Genomic DNA, 25,081 nt, shown 5'->3' with positions numbered 1-25,081 from the left:
GAATTTGATGGACACCTGTCATTTTCAACCTTATAAACCAATAATTGGCCTAATACCCCCAAATAAATCAGAATTGTCCCTTTTCCCCAGCTAAGTAGGTATGGCCGCCATTCCCATTAGAGGATGCCATGATGCAATTACAAAGCCTCTGTGCGGCCAGGACAGTAGAAACCCCCCACAAGTGACCCCATTCTGGAAACTACACCCCATAAGGAATCTAACAAGGGGGGCAGCGGGGATATGGCCCCCTGGTGACGGCCACATTTGAGACGTGAAAATGAAAAAAATGGTATTTTTTATTTTCTCAGCACATGTTCTACGTAAGTGCCCGTCACCAGTGGGGTCCATATGCTCACTGCACCCCTTGTTAGATTCCTTATGGGCTGTAGTTTCCAGAATGGGGTCACTTGTTGGGGGTTTCCACTGTCTTGGCAGAACAGGAGCTTTGTAAATGTGACATGGCCTCCATCCTCCATTCCAGCCTCTAAATGGCGCTCTGTCCCTTTGGTGGCTTGCCCTGTGCCCATATGGCACATTATTCCGACATGTGGGGTATTTTCGTACTCAGGGGAAACTACCCTACACGTTTTGTGTTCATTTTCTTTTTTAACCCCTTGTGGAAATGGAAAAAATCAAGGCTAGACCAACATTTAGTGTAATTTTTGTAAAATTTTTACTCTAAATCATTAATCTTGTCATGATTTTTTCATTTTCACAAGAGGCTAAAAGATAAAAAAAAACACTAAATGTGTAGCGCAATTTCCTCTGAGTACGGAAATACCCCACATGTGGACATAAAGCGCCATGCGGGTGCAGGGTAAGCCTCCAAAGGGAAGGAGCGCCATTTGGTTTTTGAAGGCTGGATTTGGATGGAATGGATTTCGAGGGGCCATGTTGCATTCAAAAGGCCCCTGTGTTGCCAAGACAGTTGAAACCCCCCACAAGTGACCCCATTATGGAAACTACACCCCTCAGGGAATGTAACAAGGGGTGTAGTGAGCATATGGACCCTACTGGTGACGGGCACAAATGTGGAACAATGTGGCGTGAAAATGAAATATTAAATTTTTTACATTATAATGTTGGTTTAGCCTTGAATTTATCATTTTCACAAGGGGTTAAAAGAGGGGAAAAAAAAACAAAATGTGTAGAGCAATTTCCCACGAGTCCGTAAATACCCCACATGTGGACATAAAGCGCCATGTGGGCGCAGGGCAAGCCTCCGAAGGGAAGGAGCGCCATTTGGATTTTGGAGGTTGGATTTGGCTAGAATGGATGATGAACGCCATGTCGCATTTACAGAGCCCTCGTGCTGCCAAAACACTGGAAACCCCCCACAAGTGACCCCATTCTGGAAACTGCACCCCTCAGGGAATCTAACAAGGGGTGCAGTGAGGATATGGACCCCTTGATGACGGGCACATTTGTGCCATGAAAGTGAAAAAATTAAAATTTTCCCTTTCACGTCAAATTGTTCCACATTTGTGCCCGTCACCAGTGGGGTCCATATGCTCACTGCACCCCTTGTTAGATTCCTTGAGGGGTGTAGTTTCCAGAATAGGGTCACTTGTGGGGGGTTTCCAGTGTCTTGGCAGCACGAGGGCTCTGTAAATGCGACGTGGCCCTTGAAATCCATTCCAGTGAAATCCAGCTTCCAAAAGCCAATTGGCGCTCCTTCCCTTTGGAGGCTCGTCCTGCGCTCCCTTGGCACTCTATCGCCACATGTGGGGTATTTCCGTTTTCGGGAGAAACTGCGCTACACATTTTGTGTCTTTTTTTTTCCTCTTATCCCTTTAAGAAAATGAAAAATTGAAGGCTAGAACAATGTTTTAGTGTAAAAAATAAATTTTTCTTTTTTCACGCCATATTGTTCGGAAAATCTGTGAAGCACCTGTGGGGTCCAAATGCTCACCGCACCCCTTGTTACATTCCTTGAGGGGTGTAGTTTTCTAAATGGTGTCCCTTTTAGGGGTGTTTTTTAGGTTTTGGCACCCCAGAGCCTCTGCCAACCTGAAGTGGTACAGTCAAAAATGACCAAATATAATGGAGGCGTTGAAATTCACTAGGCGCTCCCTTATATCTGAGGCTTGTGGTTGCGTCAAATAGCGCAATAGGGCCACATATGGGGTATTTCTATAAACTGCAGAAACAGGGCAATAATTATTGGGGTGCATTTCTCTGATAATAGGTTTATAATTATGAAAAATATTGGATTACAATAAAATCTCTGCACAGAAAATTAAAATGTTCAAATTTCTTACACACTTGGCTTTTATTTCTGTGACTCCCCTCAAGGGTTAAAACACTTTCTGGATATGCTTTTGCAGAGTGTGGGGGGTGCAGTTTCTGAAATGGGGTGCTTTGTGGGGCTTTCTAACATACAGGCCCCTCAAATACACTTTAAACCTGAACAGGTCCCTAAAAATATCTGATTTTGAAATTTTACTGAAAATTTGCTGCTAATGTTTTAAGCTTCCTATTGTCTAAAAAAAATGAAAGATCATTTAATAAATGCCGCCAACATAATGTAGACATGTTGCTAATGCTATTTAATATATAATTTATGTGGTATAACCACTTTCTGTATAAGCAAAAAAGTTTCAAAGTTGGAAAAATGCATTTTTTCACATTATTTGTTTTTTTTTTCATAAAGATTCGTTATGAGTATCGACTCCAATTTACCAGAAATGTAAAGTACAATATGTCACGAGAAAACAATCTCAGAATCAGCCGGATTGGTAAAAGCATCCCGAAGTTATTAATGAATAAAGTGACACAGGTCATATTCATAAAATTTGTCTCTGTCATTAAGGCCATTTCAGGCTCTGTCCTTAAGGGGTTAAGGCTTGGCATTGCTAATAAAAGTTTGTTTGGTAAACACTTGTTTGTCTCTGGCAGCCTGTTGCCATGGCAACAAAGTTGTTTACCACTAGCCTGCCAGGGCCGGGCTGGTGATGTCATCAAGGCTGTGCTGACATACTGTATACAGCTGACAGAAAGGCTAGCAGTTCATCTGCAGGCAGGAAACCAAGTAAGTAGGCTGGTTGGTTGCTTGCCAGCAAGGAAGACGCAGGTAGGTGAGATTTAAACCATTTAATTTGGATTCTTTGGGGGCCAGTGTATGCTTTTGTTAACACAGCTGCACCAGCATTGCAAGAAAACCCCCCAAGTGGGGTGCACAGCTGCACCTCAAGATTTAAGACTTGGCATTGCTAATAAAGGTTTGTTTAGTAAACACTTGTTTGTCTCTGGCAGCCTGTTGCCATGGCAACAAAGTTGTTTACCACTAGCCTGCCAGGGCAGGGCTGGTGATGTCATCAAGGCTGTGCTGACATATACAGCTGACAGAAAGGCTAGCAGTTCATCTGCAGGCAGGAACCAAGCAGGTAGGCTGGTTGATTGCTTGGTTGCTTGCCAGCAAGGAAGACGCAGGTAGGTGCGGATTAACCCCTTAAGGACCGCAGGCGTACATTTACGCCCCGGCTGCCTGGGCTTTAAGGCAACAGGGCGTAAATGTACGCCCGCGGTTTCCCCGATCGCTGTGTGTACACACACAGCAATCGGGGAAGATGGTCTGCTATAATGTATAGCAGGCCATCTCTGCTCGTCGGCACGGATCAGCAACTCCTTTCTTGGCGTAGGTTTTTTTTTTTTCCTACTGTTAAAAAAAAATGTAAAAAACACTACACTACACGAAATAAATTTTTACACTACACATTTACATACCCCATATACTAATCCCCTTATAAAAATGACCCCCAGAGTGTTTTCGGCGGTGGAGGCATATGCTATTGTTGCCTCCGACACCGAAACAGCCAGCGAGAATGCATGGGGGGATCTGTTTTTCCTCCATTCATCCTCATCATCCAGTGACGTTTCTGGGGGTAGTGTAGTGTACGCTGCCCCCCAGACACGTCTTTTCCGCCAGTACCGTCCCAATAGGAGATGACGGTATGGCGTGAAATTCTACAAACTTTGTGAGAATACCTCAGGGTACACTTACAGATTTATGAGGGTACGTGCACACTGCAGAATGGCGAAGGATAAACCTTTGTGAATTCCGCAGCTGGCACCCGCCGGCGGATTCCGTCGTCTGTCCAAAGAATGAACACGGAATCCGCCCCTGCATAGGATGGAGTCTGTGACACGGACGGAGACGCGCGCCTCCATCAGTACGCCGGCGGGTGCCAGCTGCGGAATGCACAAAGGGTTATCCTTTACCATTCCGCAGTGTGCACGTACCCTTAGAGTGTATGAAGGAAGGGAAACCCGAATCCAGCCCCCAGATACCCCCCCCCCCCCCCATCCTCCGAGTTAGTGGGAAGATCGTTCAGGAACTGATCTTCCCACTGCTGGATAAAGGTTACCACTTGTACGGGGATAACTTTTATACCAGCACCCCCTCTTCCGGTCCCTTGCTGCCTGAGCTACTGTAGCTTGCGGCACAATCCGAAAATATCATAAGCAGTAATCGAGCCCTAATATTTAGCAGCCATGGAGCGGACCCAGCGCTTCCGGATATGAAGGACTTTGTATCGCACCAGGGCAACATTTTCCGGGTGACGTCCCCCACACTGAAAAACAGGAGACCCCAGAAGAAGTGCATAGTGTGGTGTAACAGAGGGATCAGGAGGGACACCATTTTCCAGTGTGACACCTGTCCTGATCACCCCGGCCTCTGCATACTGGATCACTTCAAGGCGTACCACACGTCATCGGAGTTCTACATTTTCTAAATTCTGTCTCTTATTCCTATTTCAGGGGTCACGTTGATCCAGGGATTATTCTGATTGCCATTATGGAGTCAGGAAGGAATTTTTTCCCTGTGATAAGGCTACTGTCGTCTGCCTCACAAGGGTCTTCCTCTGGATCAACACAGGTTGAATTTGATGGACACCTGTCATTTTCAACCTTATAAACTAATAATTGGCCTAATACCCCCAAATAAATTAAAGGACAACTCCCGCGGGACCCCCCCCCCCCCAAAAAAAAAAAACACAGACACACACAGACACCATACTCACCATCCCTCCGGTGACGATCGCCACTCCATTCGCCCGCCGCCCGCCTCACCGTCACCGCCGTCCGCCGTTCAGCGATGTTTCTGATTTCCGGGTCCTGGGGATGGAAAAGGCTGCCGGTGCGCTTGCGCACCGGCAGCCTTTTCATTGGCTGGAGCGCATCACATGGCTTCCAGCAACCTCAGCCAATCAGGGCTGACGAAGCTGGAAGCCATGTGATGCGCTCCAGCCAATGAAAAGGCTGCTGGTGCGCATGTGCACCAGCAGCCTTTTCCGTCCCATTCACTCTCTATGAAGACGCCGAGGAGGAAGAAGACCCGGACCGCCCCCCGGCTCTGACGTCGTCGTCACCAGATGCCGCCCGGGAGAAGAGGACCGTGACGATCGTAATAGGTAATGTATATATTCTTTAACTTCCGGGCGGGGGGGTCGGGGGTGCGAAAGTGGGGGAAGGGGGCCAGACCGGGTATTTAACCACATTACAAAGTTATATAACTTTGTAATGTGTGTTAAATAAGCTAAAAAATTTTTTCGTGGGAGTTGTCCTTTAATAATTGTCCCTTTTCCTCAGCTAAGTAGGTATGGCCGCCATTCCCATTAGAGACTTGCCATGATGCAATTACAAAGCCTCTGTGCTGCCAGGACAGTAGAAACCCCCCACAAGTGACCCCATTCTGGAAACTACACCCCATAAGGAATCTAACAAGGGGTGCAGCCGGGATATGGCCCCATGGTGACGGGCACATTTGTGCTGTGAAAATAAAAAAATGGTATTTTTTATTTTCACAGCACATGTTCTACATATGTGCCAGCCACCAGTGGGGTCCATATGCTCACTGCACCCCTTGTTAGATTCCTTCCTGGTGTAGTTTCCAGAATGGGGTCACTTGTGGGGGGGGGTTTCTACTGTCCTGGCAGCACAGGAGCTTTGTAATTGCCTCCATCCTCCATTCCAGCCTCTAAATGGCGCTCTATCCTTTTGGTGGCTTGCCCTATGCCCATATGTCACATTATGTCCACACGCGGGGTATTTTCCTACTCAGGGGAAATTACCCTACACGTTTTGCGTTTTTAACCCCTTGTGGAAATAGAAAAATCAAGGCCAGACCAACATTTAGTGTAAAACATTTTTAATTTTTACACTAAGTCATTGATTTTGTCTTGATTTTTTCATTTGCACAAGGGGTTAAAAGATTAAAAAAAACACCAAATGTGTAGAGAAATTTCCCCTGAGTACGAAAATACCCCACATGTGACTTAAAGTGCCATGCGGATGCGCTACACATTTTGTGTTTTTTTTTTTTCTTTTATCCCCTTATAAAAATGAAAAATTGAAGGCTAGAACAACGTTTTAGTGTAAAAAATTTAATTTTTCCTTTTTCACGCCACATTGTTCTGAAAATCTGTGAAGCACCTGTGGGGTCCAAATGCTCACCGAACCCCTTGTTACATTCCTTGAGGGATGTAGTTTTCTAAATGGTGTCCCTTTAGGGGTGTTTTTTATGTTTTGGCACCCCAGAGCCTCTGCCAACCTGAAGTGGTACAGTCAAAAATGCTCCTCTGTATCTGAGGCTTGTGGTTGCGTCAAACAACGCATTAGGGCCACATATGGGGTATTTCTATAAACTGCAGAAACGGGGCAATCAATATTTGGGTGCATTTCTCTGATAATAGGTTTAAAATTATGAAAGATATTGGATTACAATAAAATCTCTGCACAGAAAATTAAATTTTTCAAATTTCTTACACACTTAGCTTTTATTTCTGTGACTTCCCTAAAAGGTTAAGGGTTATGTGCTTTTGCAGAGTTTGGGGGGTGCAGTTTCTGAAATGGGGTGCTTTGTGGGGCTTTCTAACATACAGTCCCCTCAAATACACTGTAAACCTAAACAGGTCCCTAAAAAAATATGATTTTTAAATTTTACTGAAAATTTGGAAAATTGCTGCTAATGTTTTAAGCTTCCTATTGTCTAAAAAAAATTAAAGATAGTTTAATAAATGCCGCCAACATAAAGTAGACATGTTGCTAATGCTATTTAATATATAATTTATGTGGTATAACCATTTTCTGTATAAGCAGGAAAGTTTCAAAGTTGGAAAAATGCTTTTTTTCACAATTCTTCAATTTTTTTTTCTTTTTCATAAAGATACGTTATAAGTATCGACTCCAATTTACCAGAAATGTAAAGTACCACATGTCACGAGAAAACAATCTCAGAATCGGCCGGATAGGTAAAAGCATCCCGAAGTTATTAATGAATAAAGTGACACTGGTCATATTCCTGAAATTTGTCTCGGTCCTAGTTTTTTTACTAGGTAATATTATTCTAACTGGCTGCCATAATGCTTTTCTATAGATACAGACTACTTCTGCAGTCTGTATCTAAGAAGTTACGGTATTCTGCTGCTCCGGTTGGGTCCCGTCGGGCGCCGCCATCTTGTCCGCCATCTTTGTTTCCCTCCATGCGGGTCATCAGTGCGTTCCACTGATGTCCCGCCTCTTCTGGATCTTCCGGCGCATGCGCAGTCGCAGTGGCTGGCCGGAACACAGCGGAGTGCATAGCAAAGGAGTAGGAAGATAGAAGAGCAGAAGATAGAAGAGCAGAAGATAGAAGAATAAAGAAGAAGAGCAGAAGATAGAAGAGCAGAAGATAGAAGAGCAGAAGATAGAAGAATAAAGAAGAAGAGCCTCATTTGGTGATTATGAAATGTATTTATATGTCTGTTTTGTGAGGGGTGGGTGCCGGATATTTTGGGGCCCCTGACACCCGGGATGGGGGGGAAGGAGGCTGGAGATGGGGGGAAGGAGGCTGGAAATGGGGCTGGGGGGGGAGGCTGGAGATGGGGGGAAGGAGGCTGGAGATGGGGCTGGGGGGGAGGCTGGAGATGGGGAAAGGAGGCTGGAGATGGGGCTGGGGGGGAGGCTGGAGATGGGGAAAGGAGGCTGGAGATGGGGAAAGGAGGCTGGAGATGGGGAAAGGAGGCTGGAGATGGGGAAAGGAGGCTGGAGATGGGGCTGGGGGGGAGGCTGGAGATGGGGCTGGGGGGAGGCTGGAGATGGGGAAAGGAGGCTGGAGATGGGGCTGGGGGGGAGGCTGGAGATGGGGCTGGAGATGGGGCTGGGGGGGAGGCTGGCTAGGTGCTGCCGGCTGGTGCTCGCTGGTGTCGGCCTCCGGCATTTCCGCTCCGCCGGGAGCACGTTCTCTCTCCACCCCCCTCCCCGCCGGGAACCCACTCCTCCTCCTCCTTCTGGGAACCGCCAGACAGGGGGAAAAAATAAAAAATAAAATAAAAAAATAGTACTGAAAAGTACTGTTTGTGTTGCTGCTCACTCTCCGCTGGCTGCACGATTTGTTGTATTACTGTTTAGGTAACATGCCGAGAAACTTGAATACAGCGCCTTTTATATATAAGCAATGCAAAGCACTGGCATCGCGCGCATAGCGCGATTTCAGTGATTGGCAGCGGAGCGGCTAAAGGATCATGTGACCCTAAACCGCCGCTCTGCATGTCGGGAGCTTCCTGTCTCGCGCCGGCTCTTTTGAAAAGAGCCGGCTCGAGACAGGAAAATGACAGTGTGTATAGTGAAAAAACGAAACAATAAAAATAATTAATTATATTTACAAATATTAATAAAATCACATTTTACATCTAATTGGCTAAAAAAAAAATTTTATTTTTCGCCCATGATTGGTTCTCTTTAACCCCTAGACGACCCAGGGCGTATAGTTACGCCATGGAAGTCTGTCCCCAGACGACCTAGGGCGTAACTGTACGCCCTGGGTGTTTCTCCCGCTATGAAGCGCGGGATAAACACATGCGATCACAAGAGACCACACTCCCCTTGTCCTGGCGCCGATGCTCCAGTGATGTCACTGGAGCGCCGGCACCACAAGGACAAAGTTGCCACTTGTGACCGCAGGGAAAACCCTTCCTGCGGCCACAAGAGTGACTGACAGGAAGGGAGCCAATGTCTCCCGCCCTGTCAGTGCTGCTGCATGTAACTATGAGCACTCATTACGAGTGCTCATAGTTACAGTTCAGATGGCAGCAGCGAGCGGGGCAGCAGCCCTGTCCAGCGGTCTTGAGCACAAGAGCGGGGCTTGGGGGCCCCTTGGATGTTGGGGGCCCCAAGCGATCGCTTGGGGTGCTTGGTGCCGAAGACCGCCACTGTATATATATATATATATATATATATATATATATATATTTATATATACACATACACACACACACACACACACACAGCCTGACATTTTAGATATTTACATACATATGACATGACATTTTAGATAGATAGATAGATAGATAGATAGGAGATTGATTGATTGATAGATAGGAGGTAGGTAGGTAGATAGATAGATAGATAGATAGATAGGAGATTGATTGATTGATAGATAGGAGCAGGGCCGTATTTGTCACTAGGCACCCGTGGTCCGGTGCCTAGGGCGGCACCCGCAGGGAACACTTTTTTTATTATTAAAAAAAAAAAAAAAAAAAAAAACGTCCGTAGGCACCGGCCCACGGGTGCCTAGTCCGCGCCGGGGGGGGGCTGTAGGTGTGACGGAGCGGCCGGGAGCAGGCTGGTGGGCAGGCTGGTTCCCTCCCCCCATGCAGCGCCGAGGTCCGGGGTCCGGGGTGCGAGGCAGGTGTTGAGCTTCCGGCACACACAGTGTGACAGAGGCCGGAAGCTCCCAGCTGCAGCCCCTCGGTCCCGGATCTTCTCTCCTGCTCGGCGGCGCTCACGTGATGTGACGTCATCGCCTAGCAGGAGAGAAGATCCAGGAACGCGGGGCTGCAGCTGTGAGCTTCCGGCCTCTGTCACACTGTGTGTGCCGGAAGCTCACCCCCTGCCTCGCACCCCGGACCCCGGACCTCGGCGCTGCATGGGGGGAGGGAACCAGCCTGCCCACCAGCCTACTCCCGGCCGCCCCGTCTCCCCCCAGCCCCACAGCGTCTGCCCGCCCCCCGGCCCCCCTGCAGCCTCTCCACTGCCCCCAGCCTTTCCCCTGCCCCCCCCAGACTCTCCCCCTAACCCTCAGCCTCTCCCCTGGTCCCCAGCCTCTCCCCCCTGCATTCTCAGCCTCTTCCCTACCCCCCCCCAGCCTCTCACCTGCCCCCCAGCCTCTCCCCTGCCCCCCCAGCCTCTCACCTGCCCCCCCAGCCTCTCCCTTGCCCCCCAGCCTCTCACCTGCCCCCCCAGCCTCTCACCTGCCCCTCAGCCTCTCACCTGCCCCCCAGCCTCTCACCTGCCCCTCAGCCTCTCACCTGCCCCCCAGCCTCTCACCTGCCCCCCCAGCCTCTCACCTGCTCCCCCCAGCCTCTCACCTGCCCCCCCAGCCTCTCACCTGCCCCCCCAGCCTCTCACCTGCCCCCCAGCCTCTCACCTGCCCCTCAGCCTCTCACCTGCCCCCCAGCCTCTCACCTGCCCCCCCAGCCTCTCCCCTACCCCCAGCCTCTCCCCTGCCCCCCAGCCTCTCACCTGCCCCCCCAGCCTCTCACCTGCCCCTCAGCCTCTCACCTGCCCCCCAGCCTCTCACCTGCCCCCCCAGCCTCTCACCTGCCCCTCAGCCTCTCACCTGCCCCCCAGCCTCTCACCTGCCCCCCCAGCCTCTCCCCTGCCCCCAGCCTCTCACCTGCCCCTCAGCCTCTCACCTGCCCCCCAGCCTCTCACCTGCCCCTCAGCCTCTCACCTGCCCCCCAGCCTCTCACCTGCTCCCCCCAGCCTCTCCACCTAACCATCAGCCTCTCCCCCCAAACCTCAGCCTCTCCCACTGCCCCCCAGCCTCTCCCCCTAACCCTCAGCCTCTCCCCTGCCCCCAAGCCTCTCCCCTGCCCCCCCCCCAGCCTCTCCACCTAACCCTCAGCCTCTCCCCTGCCCCCCAGCCTCTCCCCTGCCCCCCCCAGCCTCTCCACCTAACCCTCAGCCTCTCCCCTGCCCCCCAGCCTCTCCCCTGCCCCCCCCAGCCTCTCCACCTAACCCCTTAGCCTCTCCACCTAACCCTCAGCCTCTCCCCTGCCCCCCAGCCTCTCCCCTGCCCCCCAGCCTCTCCACTGCCCCCCCAGCCTCTCCACCTAACCCCTTAGCCTCTCCACCTAACCCTCAGCCTCTCCCCTGCCCCCCAGCCTCTCCCCTGCCCCCCCAGCCTCTCCCCTGCCCCCCCAGCCTCTCCCCTGCCCCCCCCAGCCTCTCCCCTGCCCCCCCCCAGCCTCTCCCCTGCCCCCCCAGCCTCTCCCCTGCCCCCAGCCTTTCCCCTGCCCCCCCCCCAGACTCTCCCCCTAACCCTCAGCCTCTCCCCTGGTCCCCAGCCTCTCCCCCCTGCATTCTCAGCCTCTTCCCTGACCCCAGCCTCTCTCCCCTGGTCCCCAACCTCTCCCCCCTACATTCTCAGCCTCTCCCCTGCCCCCAGCCTCTCCCCCCTGCATTCTCAGCCTCTCCCCTGCCCCCAGCCTCTCTCCCCTGCATTCTCAGCTGCTCCCCAGCCTCCCAGCCCCTCCCCCTGACCCACAGCTTCTCCCTCTGACCCCCAGCCTCTCCCCCTGAATCCCAGCTTCTTCCCTGCCCCCCTACCGCTCCCCCTGACCCCCAGCCTCTCCCCCTGAGCCCCAGCCCCCCCTGAACCCCAGCTTCTCCCCTGCCACCCTAGCTGCCCCTCCCTGCTGGTCCCCTGCCCCCCAGCTGCTCTTCCTTTCCCCCAGCTGCTCTCCCTTTCCCCCAGCTGCCTCCCTTCCCCAGTCACCCCCAGTTGCCTCCCTTCCCCAGTCACCCCCAGCTGCCTCCCTTTCCCAGCCCCCCCCAGCTGCCTCCCTTCCCCAGTCACCCCCAGCTGCCTCCCTTTCCCAGCCCCCCCCCAGCTGCCTCCCTTCCCCAGTCACCCCCAGCTGCCTCCCTTCCCCAGTCACCCCCCAGCTGCCTCCCTTCCCCAGTCCCCCCCAGCTGCCCGCTTGCAGACAAGTTGTGGTCGGAGAAGTCTTCATGATGCTGCGCCAGATGGAGAAGAAAGCAAAAAGTTAGCGACGGCAATGGGAGAAGACGTCACCTGTGAGTCATTAGTAACTGCACTGTAATCACTTCTATAGTGTGCAGAGCCTGTGTACCATTGGGGTCTATAAGGGTCAGTTTATTGTTTGCGGTAGTGTACTGACACAGCCCTGCGGTCACTACAGTACACTAGTGCAAACTTTTAAACTAGGACCCAACTACAAGAGCTGCAGGCACTACAACTCCCAGCATATCCTGAGGGCTGCAGACTGTCAGTACTTGCTGGGAGTTGTAGTGCCTACAGCTGTTGTAGTTGGGTCCTAGGTGCATCATACACTGGATGCTTTGTGGCATATAAGAATACAGAGATCTGTGGGGGCTCAGTGCAGGGACGTGACCCCAGAACATCACTAATAGGGGGGGGGGGGAGATGTTTTTGTTCTTTCCCCTATTAGTGATGTTCTGGGGTCACTTCCCTACACTGAGCCTCCACAGATCTCTTTATTCTTATATGCCACAAAGCATTCAGTGTATAGGACCCAACTACAACAGCTGCAGGCACTACAACTCCCAGCATGTAGTGACAGTCTGCAGCCCTCAGGATATGCTGGGAGTTGTAGTACAGAAGTACAATCCTCTAATAGCTGCCGCTGTAGACAGATGTATTGCTGGACCTTCAGGGCTGATGGTTGTCACCCACAGATTGCAGCCACCAGGAGCCTCTGCACACAGTGATTTATTACAGGGTTGTCCTCTCAGAGACTACAACTCCCAGCATACCCTGAGAGCTGTATAAATGGAGGGTGTTCTGAGATTTGTCACAGATACAGATGAATTCAGGAAAGGAGTGGGTCAGCATGTCGTGTCTCACTGGTTGTATATTGGTGGCCCCAGGTACCCCAGTCCAACACTGGACAGAACCAGTCCCCAAACTAAGACGTCCCCGGCCTCCTTCCTTCCTCCATCACGTCTGTTTGATGAGAACAGCGGGCATCAAGCAGAGCAGCACCCAAGTGCCAGGGTATATACCGTGCATGTACAGTAACGGCGCGGCGGGGGGGGGGGGGTGAGGGGGGGGGCGCCTCTGCTTGCAAAGTGCCTAGGGCAGCATGAACTCTAAATACAGGCCTGGATAGGAGGTAGGTAGGTAGATAGATAGGAGATTGATTGATAGGTAGGTAGGTAGGTAGATAGATAGAGTATGCTAGCGGAAGTAGAGGCCTTGGTAAGGGGCACAATCATCCATATTACGTACAAAATAAAATACAATATGGTTCCTCACAAAGCCAAGGGCACAGCGCTGTGCTAGAATAAATTGCCAGCTGCTAAATGTGGAAAGAGACCCCATACTTCTATACGGTCTCACTAATAATAAATATCAAAACAAATAGATTCAGTGCAGCAAACACTGTGCCACCATACATTTGTTTCGCAAATTCGCACGATAATCGTTACGTGTAAACGCACCTTAAGCAGTGGCCCAACCCCTGTATATGAGAATGCTACAGCATGGTAATACAAAATCAATACAACCTGCAAAGCATAGATGTCCGACAGACAAAGACAAATGTCCCAACGCGTTACGTTGCGCTATACAACTTCGTCAGGAGCTGGTTCCGATCAGAGATTGTCAATGATTTTTTGTGTTGATATATTTGCTTTAGGGTGCTTTCACACCTACCGGATCTGCTGCGGATCTCGCACTGCGGATGCGCAGCGAGAACCGCTGCAAATCCGGTACCATTCGCCCCAATGATAGCACATACTCGCAGTGGGATTGACATCCCCCTGTGAGTATGTGCTTTAACCCCCTGGTGCTCGCATCAGCCCCGGCATCTCCGCCCCCATCAGCCCCGGCATCCCTGCCCGCAGCCCCCATCAGCCTCAGCATCCCTGCCCGCACCCCCGATGGCAGCCCCGGACCCCCCGCACGCCTGATCGCAGAAACAACCCCCCCCCCCCCGAACGCCCGATCTCAGCCCCGGACCCCCAAGCGCCCGATCGCCGCCCCGAGCATACATCACCTGCTCGGGTCGTGGCTGTGTGATGCTCCTGGCTCCCCTGCAAGGCAGCACTGATGCTGATGGGCAGCGGGGAGCATCACACAGCCACGGCCCGAGCAGGTGATGTATGCTTGGGGCCGGGGCTGCGATCGGGCGTGCAGGGGGGGCGGGGATGCTGGGGCTGATGGGGGCGGCGTCGGGGCTGCGGGCGGGGATACCGGGGCTGATGGGGGCTGCGGGCGGGGATGCCGGGGCTGATGGGGGCTGCGGGCGGGGATGCCGGGGCTGATAGGGGCGGAGATGCCGGGGCTGCAAGCGGGGATGCTGGGGCTGATGCGGGCGCCAGGGGGTTAAACCACATATTTACAGCGGGATGTCAATCCCGCTGCGAGTATATGTTATAATTGGGGTGAATGGCACTGGATCCGCAGCGATTCTGCAGATTCGGTAAGTGTGAAAGCACCCTTAAATTATTTAAAAAAATCTCTACTCCTTTCGAAAGGCCGTATTAGATGGTCCCATGGGACAAGCGATTCATGTGCCCCAGCACATATAGAGAATACTGGATATTATAAGGCTACAGGGATTTCCCTCTCAGTTGGGGATCCTGTATGGGGGTATGATCTATTATTCTGCTTCTGGGAGACACTATATAAGGGCATTATCTCTCATTCTGCCACATGACTGTTACAGCTGGGGATACCCTGTGGCGGCCAGGCTACATACTCACATAATATATACAGTCCATCTGCCACAGAGTGCCCCCGGCTGTTACAGTCATCAAGCAGCATTATAGATCATACCCCCATTCAGTGTCTATCTATCATGCTGCTGCTGGGGGACACTGTATAAGGGTATAATCTATTATGCTGCTGCTGGGGAACACTGAATAGGGGTGCTATCCAATATGCTGCCACATGACTGTTACAGCTGGGGATACCCTGTGGCTGGGCTCAGTGGTGTAGCTATAGGGCTCGCAACGGTCGCCATGGCGGTCGGGCCCTACGCGGGCCCCCCTCGCCACTTCCTCCTGTGGGCCCCCAGCCCACACACATAACTGATGGCACTTGCTGTCATCTGACTGGATCTCTTACCTAGTCAGATGACAGCAAGTACCAGCGTCCTCTCCTCCTGCCTCCTCCGTGCAGGCGGCCATTCATCTGAGAGGATCACGCTGCTGCAATCCTCCTCTCATCTTCTTATTACTGTGAGCGGCTCCTGCAGGGTGGAGCCCCCTCTCCCAGGTCAGGTAACAACGCTGTGCAGCAGGAAAGGAAAGCATCAGTGAGTATGGGGTCATGACCTTGTCTGGGGGAGGGGCCTCCACCCTGCAGGAGCCGCTCACAGTGATGAGGAGATGAGAGGAGGATTGCAGCAGCGTAATCCACTCAAGTTCCTCTGAGGTGCTGACTGCAGGGACGCTGCCATCCTCCTCTCCTCAGTGGTGTATGCTGGATCCTGCAGGGCTGAGGGGTATGGGGATCCGAGCAGGGGGAGGAGCCTCAGCCCTGCAGGATCCTGCTTATGCCATGGAGGAGAGGAGTGCAGTGGGGGGATATGGAAAGATACCACTACATATATATGTATACACACACAGAGGGGGCACATAGAGGAGTACTGGTCTGCTATACACAGGGGGCACAGGGTCGAGTACTGTTTTGCTATATACAAGGGGACATTGAGGGATACTGGTCTGCTATATACAGGGGCACATGGAGGAGTACTGGTCTGCTATATACAGGGGCACATGGAGGAGTACTGGTTTGCTTTATACAGGGGACACAGGGAGGGATACTGGTCTGCTATATACAGGGGACACAGGGAGGGATACTGGTCTGCTATATACAGGGGGACACAGGGAGGGATACTGGTCTGCTATATACAGGGGACACAGGGAGGGATACTGGTCTGCTATATACAGGGGACACAGGGAGGGATACTGTTCTGCTATATACAGGGGGACACAGGGAGGGATACTGGTCTGCTATATACAGGGGGACACAGGGAGGGATACAGCTGTTGATTCAAAGGTTAGAAAACAATTAGAGAATGACACAGTACAGTCAATTAATAATAGGGGGCAGTAGTACAGTACATGAGGGGACACAGTGCCACATTAGGGGGCGGCACCTTAGAGTGACTATAGGGTGGGGGGGGGGACCAAACTAAAATTTTGCACCAGGGCCCATCAGCCCTGTATATACAGTCCGTCTGCCAGAGTGCCCTCAGCTGTTACAGTCATCAAGCAGCATTATAGATCATATTTAGTGTCCCACAGCAGCAGCATTATAGAAAATGCCCCAGCATAGCCCCCCAGCTGATAGGCAATCCCTGGTTGCTGTAAAATCAGGCATTTTCTATGAGGTAGGAGGAGATTGCCTCTCAGCTGGGGGTGCTTTCTGGGGGGGAGGGGGGTTCTGTGATGGTGGAAAGGGATTCCTCTCAGGTACAACGGTTAGGGGATTATGGCTTTAATATTTGGTCAGGCATCAGTGTGACATCTGATGCAGGGGCGTAACTAGAAATGGCTGGGCCCCATAGCAAACCTTTGATTGGGGCCCCCCCCTACCCCAAATCCACCCCCACCCCTGACCGACCACTACGCCATCAACACACCCAGATCTACACAGGTTCTGTACTCCATATAAATTACAGTGCAGTTACATCAGGTGACTCACAGGGGACGTCTTCTCTGATCGGAGTTCTTCCCTTTTCATCATCTTCTCCATCTGTCCTGGGCCGTTATGAGAACTTCTCGGAGCCACGAATCCACAGAATCTGCCAGACAGACATATTAGGCTCCTCACACTGACACCATCCTCATCTGTATACAAACTGCACATCTGTAATGGCCCCTTTGTACCCTCTTTCAGTGAGTAGCCCTGACTCCTTGTATAGGAACATATATATATATATATATATATCCCTTATAGTATATGCCCCCCTCTGTGTAGACAGCTTATAGATTGCCCCTTGTTCAGTGCTCCGTATAGATGGCCCCATGTGCATCACCTATATCAGGGGGAGGGAACCTCGACTCTCCAGCTGTTGCAAAACTACAACTCCCATCATGCCTGGACAGCTAAAGCTGTAGTTTTGCAACAGCTGGAGAGCCGAGATTACTTCTGTGTAGTCCTCTTAGAGATGACCCTGTATGTTGTCCACTCCCCCACATAGCCCCCTTATGATGTCCCGCCCCCCCCCCCCCCGTATAGCTCCCAGTGTTGTCCATCCCCATCCCACATAGCCCCCAGTATTATGCATCCCCAGCCCCCACATAGCCCCCAGTATTGTGCATCCCCAGCCCCCACATAGCCCCTAGTATTGTGCATCCCCTTCCCCACATAGCCCCCAGTATTGTGCATCCCCTTCCCCACATAGCCCCCAGTATTGTGCATCCCCTTCCCCACATAGCCCCCAGTATTGTGCATCCCCAGCCCCCACATAGCCCCCAGTATTGTCCATCCCCTTCCCCACATAGCCCCCAGTATTGTGCATCCCCAGCCCCCACATAGCCCCCAGTATTGTCCATCCCCTTCCCCACATAGCCCCCAGTATTGTGCATCCCCATCCCCACATAGCCCCCAGTATTGTGCATCCCCAGCCCCCACATAGCCCCCAGTATTGTGCATCCCCAGCCCCCACAAAGCCCCCAGTATTGTGCATCCCCTTCCCCACATAGCCCCCAGTATTGTGCATCCCCTTCCCCACATAGCCCCCAGTATTGTGCATCCCCAGCCCCCACATAGCCCCCAGTATTGTGCATCCCCTTCCCCACATAGCCCCCAGTATTGTGCATCCCCAGCCACCACATAGCCCCCAGTATTGTGCATCCCCTTCCCCACATAGCCCCCAGTATTGTGCATCCCCAGCCCCCACGTAGCCCCCAGTATTGTGCATCCCCAGCCCCCACGTAGCCCCCAGTATTGTGCATCCCCAGCCCCCATATAGCCCCCAGTATTGTGCATCCCCAGCCCCCACGTAGCCCCCAGTATTGTGCATCCCCTTCCCCACATAGCCCCCAGTATTGTGCATCCCCAGCCCCCACGTAGCCCCCAGTATTGTGCATCCCCAGCCCCCACGTAGCCCCCAGTATTGTGCATCCCCAGCCCCCATATAGCCCCCAGTATTGTGCATCCTCAGCCCCCATATAGCCCCCAGTGTTCCCCTCTGATAAAAATAAACAAAATACAACTCACCTAACCACACGCTCCCCCGTCGGTCGCCGGTCTCCTCTTCTCTCTTCCTCCGACCAATAAGCCGCTCCCTGCTGAAGTCCCAGGCAGCGCCATCACTGAGCTCAGGCTGCGCCCCGGTGGCTGGGACTTCCTGTACAGGGAACGCAAACTGGAAGTCCCAGCCGCCGCGGCGCTCAATGATGGTGCTGCCCGGGACTTTGGCAGGGAGCTGCACATCGGGCGGGGGCCGGGCGGAAACTCTTGTGATCGCAAGCAAAACGCTGCTTGCGGTCACAAGAGTGATTGACAGCGCGGGAAGCCTATGGTTTCTCGCGCTGTCAATCACGACACTTAACACCCGGGAGGCCCGCTCGGCCCCCGGGTGCTTCAGACAGTCAGCTCTGGGGGGCCCAGGCCAGGGGCCCCGTAGCGGCCGCTACGGCTGCTACGGCGGTGGGTCCGCCCCTGATCTGATGGCTCCCTGTAGTGGCTGAGCTGTATATGCTATTTCAATATACAGACTAGCCACTGCAGAAATCCTTCAGTTGTCACAATGATTTACTGTCCCTGACACAGAAACTTAGTATACTGTCCTACAAACTAGTTTTACCTCACAAGACTCACTTCTTATGTTGTGTGAGGGGAAAGGCACAAACTGTGTGTCTGTGAGGACTGACAGCCAGGGCCGCCATCAGGAATTCCAGGGCCCCATACTGCCAACTTGTCTGGGCCCAGGGCCGGTTTTAGACTAGATGTGGCCCTGGGCAAAGTTAAAGGTGGGGCCCCAAATGCTGAAATATTTTAGCAACAATTTAAGGTCCCCATACATGTTACTCTTTTGTTGGTGGTACCTGTTGCTCCTGGTGGGTTCGGCCATCAGCGTAAGGTGTATGGGGCTCTCTGCACAGTCCTCTGACAGATGATATCAGTGGACATAGGGGGTCGAGCTTGATGGAAAATCAACGCCCAACCTCTTTGTTCTCAGAGAGATAAGCCGGCATCAGATCTGTATGGCTATGGCTTTCCCCTCTCATAGAGAACACAGGAACACTCAGATGTGCCAAATTTCTGTGTATGGGGAGGACGGGACCGGATGGGACAGATAATTGTCAGCTGAAGGATTGTTCAGCCAGCAGTTATTGGAAGTGTACGGCCACTTTTAAGGCCGTATTACACGGCCTGATATTCCGCAGAAGCGAGCGCCAATCTGGTAGAATGGAGCTCGCTTAGAGAGCCTACTACATGGCTCTTTTATGATGCAGCAAAAGCTATGGAGGAGATTTATCAAACTGGTGTAAAGAAGAATTGGCTCAGTTGCCCCTAGCAACCAATCAGATTCCACCTACTTAGAATGTGAGTAATGAAAGGTGGAATCTGATTGGTTGCTAGGGGCAACTGAGCCAGTTTCATTTTACACCATGTTTGATAAATTTCCCCCCCTATGTGTATATATACAGTATATCATTAGTGATGTGTGTGCAATCCTTGCTGTATATAGTAAACAATAAAGATATATACTACCTGATTAAGGTCCCCCGGTGTCCTCAGGCCTTGTCTGTGATATATACTACCTGATTATGTTCCCCAGTGTCCTCACAGAGCGATAGCGTCCTGATTCGGACAATTTTCGCTCCATGTATTAGGGCCCTTACTCAGTTCAGAAGGTTACATGCCGGGACTGCCGCTATATGCCAGGACTGCCGCTACATGTCAGGACTGCAGCTACATTATGGGTCTGCCGCTACATGTCGGGACTGCCGCTACATGTCGGGACTGCCGCTACATGTCAGGACTGCCGCTACATGTCAGGACTGCCGCTACATGCCGGGACTGCCCCTACATGCCGGGACTGCCGCTACATTATGGGACTGCCCCTACATTATGGAACTGCCCCTACATTATGGGACTGCCCCTACATGGCAGGACTGCCGCTACATTCTGGGACTGCCGCTACATTATGGGACTGCCACTACATGCCAGGACTGCCGCTAGTGGTGTAAACACAAGAACTATTTATATGAATTGCATTAAAAAAATAAAATAAAAAAATCACTATAATCAGGACCAAATATTACCTCCATACCGTTATTGATGAAAACACACTATATATAGGCCAATATTACCACCATAAAGTGACCGCCCCATAATGACTTTATATACACTATATACAGACCAATATTACCGCCATAGAGTGACCACCGCATGACTCTTTATATACACTATATACAGACCAATATTACCGCTATAGACTGACCACTGTATAATGAATGACTCTATATACACTGTATACAGACCAATATTATGTGTCTGTAACTCTATGGCTTTACTTTTGATCTGTATATAGTTTATATATAGAGTCATTATGTGGTGGTCACTGTATGGCGGCAATTTGGCAATATCATTATGTGGTGGTCAATCTATGGCAGTAATGACTATATATACACTATATACAGACCAATATTAATGCCAAAGAGTGACCACCGCATAATGACACTTTATACAGACCAATATTATTGCCAAAGAGTGACCACCGCATAATGGCTCTATATACAGACCAATATTACCGCCATAGACTGACCACCACATAATAAGGGTACTATTACACCAACAGATCTGACGACAGATTATCTGCCAAAGATTTGAAGCCAAACCCAGGAACAGACTATAAACAGAGAACAGGTCATAAAGGAAAGACTGAGATTTCTCCTCTTTTCAAATCCACTCCTGGGTTTGGCTTCAAATCTTTGGCAGATAATCTTTCGTCAGATCTGTTGGTGTAATAGTACCCTAACTCTATATACAGACCAATATTACTGCCATACAGTGACCACCACATAACTCTATATACACACTATATACAGACCAATATTACCGCCATAGAGTGTCCGCCACATAACTCTATATACACACTATATACAGACCAATATTACCGCCATAGAGTGACCGCCACATAACTCTATATACACACTATATACAGACCAATATTACCGCCATAGATTGACCACTGCATAATGACTCTGTATCCAGACCAATATTATGTGGCGATCACTCTATGGCTGTACTATTGGTCTGTATATAGTGTATATAGTCATTATGTGGTGGTCACTGTATGGCGGTAATATTGGTCTTTATATAGTGTCATTATGTGGTAGTCAATCTATGGCAGTAATGACTATATATACACTATATACAGAGCAATATTAATGCCAAAGAGTGACCGCCACATAATGACTCTATATACAGACCAATATTACCGCCATACAGTGACCACCACCTAAGGACTGAATACCACCTTATTTTTTTTTCTCACCGTATTGCCTTATATACATAGGAGCTGCAGCCAATCAGCGGCCTCAGTGGTCACCTGCAGCAATTACATAGGACTGATGAGGCCAGAGAATGGCTGCAGCTCCTATATACAGTCTATTCACCTCAACACTTGGAGTCAGCAGTGCTAATACACACACACCATTATATATATATATATATATATATATATATATATATATATATATATACACACACACCATTATATATATATATATATATATATATATATATATATATATATATATAAAAATTGAACACGAGGACGGCACTCCAGTAGTGTATAGTGAGAATTTATTCACCCAATCACAAACAGCTATATATATATATATATATATATATATATATATACATACATACATATACACACACACAGCTATATATATATATACACACACACACACATCCATGAAAACACATTATACAGATACAAACCATCCAGTCCACACACTATACACATGACATGTAACACACACTACATTCATGCATTATACACCTACATTCATACACATTACACACTACATGTACAGAATACTTACTCCCTCTAGCATGCTGGTTGTAGTGGTGAATCCCCCTCATGTTCCTTGCAGCAGCAGCAGGCTGTCATCCTCACCCGGCAGCCCTCTCCTCCATCGTCCCGACAGCTCCAGACCAGAGGAGGAAGTCACGTGCAGAGAGGAGCTGGAGGGAGGGGGAGGGGGAGGGGGAGCTACACACACGGAGCCCAGCGTCCTGCAGCCTCTGCGTGACCCCTGATGGCAGCAGCCGGGGATCACTGCCAGACGCTGGAGGACGCTGTCTGTGCTCTCCTCTCCTACTGGAACTGCGGGAGGGGGCCCCTGGGGGATGGGGGCCCTGGGCATTTGCCCTGCTTGCCCCCCCCTAACGCCGGCCATGTCTGGGCCCCCACCTTACCAAAAGCAATAATCCAAAAAAAAACAGTCAACTCAGGACATACGTTTGGCTATTTAAAGCCCATAATATGTGCTAAATTACGAGTCAATTAGGCCATGTTTTCAGCCTTAAAAATAACTATTGTTTTATACAAGAATGGCTGAAAATGTCATGTTTTTTTCCACAAATACTGACACATCATATATTCATATACAATCATCCCAATTGAATGAATAATGATGCCATATACCAATACTGAATAAAAATTACCAGAAAATACTACAGCTACACCATGACCACAAATTCCCACAGCCAAATGACTGGATAGCACTATCATACTGTTTATTATACAAAACACAATATAAAGACCAACATTAGACCCATATAGTCACTACAGTGTAGGGATGCACGATGCACCGAAATATCGATAATACTATCGATATTTCGGGCAAAAATACGGTTCGGTACCAGGATTTCCCGGTATCGATATTTTATATTAAGCTGCATAATAACACAGCTTGATATAAAGTATAGAGCAGAGAACACAGCCGGCGGCTAGGTGAGCGCCGGCCGTGTTCTCTGTGTGCCGCCCCCTGCCCCCCTGCGGTCACCTCCTGATTACACAGATATATGGTCAGTCACACACAGGCAGATTACACAGATATATGGTCAGTCACACACAGGCAGATTACACAGATACATGATCAATCACACACAGGCAGATTACACAGACATATGGACACACACACACACACACACACACACACACACTTTCTATGCAAGATGCTCCTGGGGGGTTACTACTGAAGTTTCTGCTCCCAGTCCAGCTGCCTGCAGCCCCTCCTCCCCTGCTCCGACTGCAGCTGTATACAGGAGGGAACAGACGTCACAGCTGGGAGGGGGGAGGCAGGATAGAGGGGGCCCACTGCATCTTCCTGTCACCTGAGAGGGTGGCAGTCGCTGTGTCTGTGCTGAGCTGCTGAGCAGGGAGCCCGGTCAGTGGGGGAGGGGGAGTTCTGCAGTCCGGTCCACAGAGTGCAGGGGGGAGGAGGGAGGGGGCCTCTGCATCAGGGAGCTGTCTGTCCCCTGCCCCTGCGTAACCCAGGCTTTTCAGACGTGTGTGGGATGCAGTGCGGCCCCATACACCAGTACTGTTTTGATGGCAGCCCTGCTGACAGCAATGCCGGCTTGTTGTAGATCCGGCAGGTGGAGGGATTTCACTACAGCACACACACACACAGGGAAGGCAGATATACGCATGCTCGACCAGAAAATCTGTTAGATGGTCGGACAGAGGAGCCTTTACTACAACCAGCAGGGGGTGTCATTCCTCTATTGACAGGTATTTATCTTGATAGGGGGGCATTATTTTAATGAAGTGTAAATTACAAATATGTTTAAATTCCTGTTCTGGAGTAAAATATATTTAAGTCCGTTCGTGGCAGAACCCCTTTAAGGCCATTTCAGGTCCGGTCCTTAAGGGGTTAAACCATTTAATTTGGATTCTTTGGGGGTCAGTGTATGCTTTCGTTAATACGGCTGCACTGATGAAGATTCACCATAGTTTTTCATAATTAGTTATCAATGTGTAGCTATCCATACTGTACATAGATTAGATACATAGATAATAGAGATGAGCAAACGTGCTTGTCCGAACTTTGTACTCATTCAAGTATTAGTGTACTCGAAGGTGCCTGTGACGAAATGGCATCTTCCTCTTCCTGCATGTTTGGTGGCTTTTTCTCAGCCAATCAACATGCAGGGGAGGCTTCGGACCTCCTAGCAGGGCCGCCATCAGGAATTTCTGGGCCACAAACACCCAAAGTGTCTGGGCCCCTCATTAACAAAATATCTGGGACATATCTTTGACTAATGTCTCTGGTATGGTGTGCAGATGCAGCCGCATATAGAGGATTGGGTTTCATTCGATATGTCCCACACCAGACCAGTTCCACCCAATCTCCCAGCAGCACCTGCGTCTGAACACCAGAGACATCACCTTTGTAACAGGTACCATTTTAAGTGTACCTGTCATTTAAAGAAAAACTTTTGACATGTTATAGAGACATATCAAAAGTTTTATCGGTCTGGGTCCGAGTATTCAGACCCATACCGATCAGGAGAAGACTGCTGCAGCGCATCCTCTCCCCCGCTCTGTGTAATAAAAAAAAGACACCATAGACGACTAACATTATAAGCCTGTTTTTTTTTTTCAAACACAGAGCGGGAGTGGACCGTGCTGTAGTCGTCCCCAAAAAAAACACTTTGAAAAACCATATGTAAATTACCCCATGTAGTCATGTGGCGAAGAAGTCATGGTTTCCCAAGTGCTGACGTCATTGCTGGGTAAAATAACAGACTGACAATATATCCTGGCTTACCATGAAGAGATGACCCCCATTAAAATAACACACATACATCGTATACACACAGCACATACCATATATATTACATACATCATATACAGACAACATATACCATATATATTACATACATCGTATACACATAACACACACCATATACACTCACCGGCCACTTTATTAGGTACACCATGCTAGTAACGGGTTGGACCCCCTTTTGCCTTCAGAACTGCCTCAATTCTTGGTGGCATAGATACAACAAGGTGCTGGAAGCATTTCTCAGAGATTTTGGTCCATATTGACATGATGGCATCAC

General features: G+C 50.3%; 1 protein-coding gene across 3 annotated transcripts in view; it reads right to left on the bottom strand.

Annotated features, from left to right (window-relative positions):
• The window catches only part of LOC138794806 (uncharacterized), a 53,945-nt gene extending 30,345 nt beyond the window's left edge, over window positions 1-23,600 (bottom strand). For 2 of the 3 annotated variants that reach the window (XM_069973687.1, XM_069973685.1), the window contains exon 1: window positions 23,177-23,600. The gene's annotated coding sequence lies outside the window, so the exon portion shown is untranslated. Of the gene's footprint in view, window positions 1-19,035; window positions 19,056-23,176 lie in introns of those variants that run through there. The other variant, XM_069973686.1, reaches the window with a different exon arrangement.
• Window positions 23,601-25,081: the final 1,481 nt, after the last annotated feature.

Source organism: Dendropsophus ebraccatus, chromosome 6 (assembly GCF_027789765.1).
Source record: "Dendropsophus ebraccatus isolate aDenEbr1 chromosome 6, aDenEbr1.pat, whole genome shotgun sequence".
Taxonomy (NCBI): Eukaryota; Metazoa; Chordata; class Amphibia; order Anura; family Hylidae; genus Dendropsophus; species Dendropsophus ebraccatus.
This window is presented reverse-complemented; position numbering and strand designations above follow the sequence as displayed.